Genomic DNA, 4,593 nt, shown 5'->3' with positions numbered 1-4,593 from the left:
TAAGTGAATGAGTGGCTGCTTTCGGACACAGCCCTGGGCTCTGTTCATTTCAATTACTTTAGATGTTAATAATGCGACCAATCAAATTGTACTTCTGAAGCCCATATTCGGACAGCTTGCCTCACGGGGGTGCACGTGATGGTGACTACCCGGTTGTATCAGGCAAGAAGTGCAACTCTGGCAGTGGAAAAAATCTCTGAGGAGGAAAGCATAGGTTTAAATATGTGTTTAATCATTCCAAATATGCTTGATGCTCTGCCTCTGCTCATCAAAAAGTTGAGATTAAATAACTGTTACCTATTGTATTAGATAACTTCCCTATAAAACATGTCTTCTGATGTCTTCATTTGAAGACATGCACACTCGAAGCAGCAGCTGCCGAATTTGTAGAGAATCCATTGTGTGCGCTGCCTTTTCATTTCAACTGGGTTTATAAACACCCCCCAAATAAAGAGAAAATTGGCGCCTGTCGCACATCAAGGCAAGCAAATACGCTGTTTAATATAGAAACTGCAGCAAAGTGGTGCAAAAGAGATAGAGATTGAATGTGGCCCTGCTTGAAGAGGGTCACGGCGCACTGCAGACTACAAGTACACAACCTCTGACCAAACATATTGCTCTTACACAACTTGTATAAAGTACGTAGGTGGTCGGGAGGCGAGCGAGGAAACAACATCATCGCTCACCTGGCAACACGAACAGCATCCTTCCTCATTCACTAAATCATTTCACAAGCTGTGGGTATGAGGGCTCTGAACTCCTGTTACACCCTGAGGAGAGTTAGTTGTACACATAAATACGTAAATGGTTGTCGTATTGTACCTGATGCTTCTTGGGTTTTGCCAGCGACACGTACAGTTCTCAGCTTACCAACAAACAGCACTCGGAGGATCACATCCTGTGAGCAACAAGTGACTCTGCTGACAACAAAAGACTTAACAACAAAACGACTAACAGAGGAAATACACAAAGTGTGACTTTTGACACGAGTCACAGTGGCACCACAGTTAGGAGGAGACGCTGAGTTTGATTGTTTCCCACTCACAGATGATCTCCGGCGCCAGGTTCCCATGGGTGACACTTATCCGGTTAATTTATCATGGGAGGTTTTGTTAGTGCAAAAATGCAATAAACCAATCAGAGTCCCAGCTCCCATTCCCTTTGAAAGCCAGGCTACTACTGATATAGCGTCAGATTTGTTCGGGGAGAACACTTCTCAGACCATCTGTGTGTGTAACAAGTTTACAGTGTACGTGCATTGTGCAATCACCTATGCATATTCTATCTTGATCATGTCAAGGACTGACACACTAGGTTTTTTTAAAATAAAGATGGATGTAGCCGCCCCAGAGGTTTCTGGAGAGCCGCTCTGGAAGCTCAAACTGGGCGGCTCACGTGTCACCATCCTTTATTCAAGATTTTTACATTACATGTCATTTGGTGGCAGATGGGGAAGATTGAGGAGGACTGCCGACCTTCTGATTGGAGGACAACCACTCTACCCCTCAGCCACAGCTGGATTTATAAAAAAATAAGCAATGAGGAGGATCATGGGAAGCTGAATGAAGACGTGTTGCTGAATCCTAGCCCACCTAGCGCTCAAAAGCTATGTTAAACGCCACACTGTGCGGCTAACTGGTTGGTGCTGTGGTATTGCTGCTCAGGGATGGTACCAGACATCCCAGTGAACTTTGCATGAGGTAAGTCACCCTGAACCTAGACAAGAAAAACCTAAAATAATGGTTTAACTGGTATATTATAATAATATAACAGTGATCCTGTCCAAGTTAAGTTTTGTGATTGCATTCTCAATCCTCAAACAAGCTGACCCTTGGCTGTACCACAGGGCCCCTTGCATTTAATGAAGATGCAGACGACTGATTTTAAAGAGATAGAGCGTGTGATTTTAGAGACGTGCTCTGATCAAGACCCTCTTCACACGAGCCAAGGTTATACATTTTTATTATGAATGATGCCTCTCATCATTTCTGAGTGTTTCTAAGTGAGCGTGTGCACGCATGCTCTAATATCTTTTTTCCCTCTTTTTAATCAGCGTCAACATTGGAGCCACACAACAAAGGAGCCGTGTCTCCTTGAAGCTGAGCACGCTCGACTAGCTGCCGCGGCGAAGGACGACCAGGTAGGCCTACGACAACAACAACAACAGGAAATTGACCACGGTTAAGCTGCTTTTGAAACGGCTCATTAGGCTCTGACACAGTCGACTGGAGGAGCGTGACAGTGTATTTGCCAGACTTTCATAAACCTGTGATCTAAGTGAGGGAATAAGTCACTGATCACCGCGTAGGATCTTTCCAAAAGGAGTCCTCTTAAACTCTGACTCATGCTGATAAATTAAAGTTGATGCAGAAACATTTCATCTTTTACTTACTGTTGAAGTACCTGCTTTTCTTTTGGGGTGGGTTTGGTTCCTGCCGTGTGACGCCTCCTTGTGTTTGTTCCGTGTGCGTCTGCCGGCCGTGACGCTCCCTTCTTTCCAGGCATCTGTTACCGATCAGCTCATCAGCTCTCTGGCAAATCGTCAGTTCACCCAGGCCGTACGAGGCTTCAGCCAAAACCTGCTTTCGGTTACTCTGCCTTGTGTCATGAACCTCGTTAAACACGGGTCCTCTCTCCGTGCAGCCTGTCTCACGTCCTGCCTCGATCACCGTGAACTACCTCTACCGGGTCTGTCTCTGAAATCTGCTCCTTCGTCCAATACTTACATTCAAAAGTATCTTCATATCAATTAATTCAGCCATTTCTCTACCTGCTCAAACCCACATTTGTCTGAAAGGTTGCAATTCATATGATTGAACTACCCCACTAATACTGATACTGTCACTACTGATATTATTATTATTGCAGAGGCTTCAGTGAAAGTTAGATGACATCCTTCAAAACACAAAATTATGTTCACGTGTTTAGTGAAACAATTCTTGTTAAATGGGCAGGCAGATATTAAAAATAGAAAAATGTAACACAGAAAGACAATTACTGTCTTGACTGCATTGTGCATTTAACTGAGACCAAGCCAATACCTCATATATAACTTTGGTGTGAATCAAGTAACTCTTCTTTTAAAGGTACAGCGCATTTGAACAAGGTGGCAGAACTCTTCAGCGCCGCCCTGTAGTTCATTAAAAAATTGAAATGATGTGAAAAGTGACTCAAACAGCAAACTTTGATTGTACACACACACTAAAGCATTAGTGCAAGAAACATGTCAGTGAATCATGTTTAGCTGCCAACATGTCTACAACAACATAAATTGATAATAATGAATATATTATTAAGAGCTACAAGCTGTTGTTTGCAGTTATTAATATCTCATGTTACCTCACTATAGATACACAAGTACAGGTTTAAATAGTTTAACAAAGTCTCAATAGTGATGTTTACTCTCTGATCAGTGTTTACTTATGTAGTAAAACTGAATAATATGAGTTGAACTATTTATACACGTATTAGTAAATATTAGTAGAAACTTTCACTTCTTTATTATTTCAACAACGTAAAGTGCAGGTGGTTGGATCAACTCCTGCTGTGTGGAGTTGAAAGAAAACATTTTACTTGAGTTATTCCGTGTCATGGTAGAGAGAATACGATAGCATTCTAAGACTCGGAACAAAAGCACAGGTTTTTTTCTTGTCTCATCTCACACTGTTACAAAAGTGGCAAAATGAACATCTTCAATCCAATGTGTTTGGCCATGTGTTTTGATGTGTTGGAGTCAAGACGCCTCGGGGCACGAGTCCTCAGGCTCAGAAGAAATCGTACCATATAGCAGATGTTAATGAGACATACATCCAGCTCTGAATTATTAAACTGAAAAGCCAAGAAACACGAAGTGACTGAGCCGAATTCAAAGTGCTTGTAGTTTTACGTCTAGAAACATGTCTCCTATATGGGAAAAAAGTTAACTGCACGGCATCTTGTTTTACTCTTCCTACATTGATCCTCCGTTTCCTCCTCTGAAATCAGCGTTCACAGAGACACTTAAAGAATCACACTCTTCGCTCGAATCCGAAACTTACAGACGTGCCGTTATTTCTTTTTGAAACGTCTGTCTGTTTAATTTTAGGCGTTACAAAAAGGCAGCATATTTCCACAGCAGGATTGAACCACTGCAGAGCAGAGAGAAGCCATCTGCACCGAGCTTCGCCTTGAGTCAAACATCTTGAGAAGCAAATGGGGAAGGTGCCCCTCCTGTGGTTCCTGTGGAGCTCCAGCAGGAAGCTGTGTCCCATCCGCCCTCCCCTTGAACAGTAACTGTCCCATTTAGCCCTCTGAGTGATCACAACCTTAATGGACGGATAAATGTTGGAACCATGTCGTAGAAGAAACCCTGGATATAAATTCACTCCCTCGCAATCATTTATTGCATTTCTGCCACGATCTATTCACTCAGCGTCTCGGCTCTTTTACAGTTACTCAGCTGAAAATGTCAAACAATTACATGTATTCGAAGCCTTTTAGCACGATGGGCAAACAGCTGTAATTTGCATAATGAAACATAGCATTAAGAAGTCTTTTTGCTCTTATTGCAATTAGGACAAAATAGTCTTTCTATTGTTAAGGGCTGGTTATTGC

The sequence above is a fragment of the Limanda limanda genome, chromosome 3 (assembly GCF_963576545.1).
Source record: "Limanda limanda chromosome 3, fLimLim1.1, whole genome shotgun sequence".
Classification (NCBI taxonomy): domain Eukaryota; kingdom Metazoa; phylum Chordata; class Actinopteri; order Pleuronectiformes; family Pleuronectidae; genus Limanda; species Limanda limanda.
The sequence above is the reverse complement of the archived record's forward strand: the minus strand, read 5'-3'. Positions refer to the sequence as shown.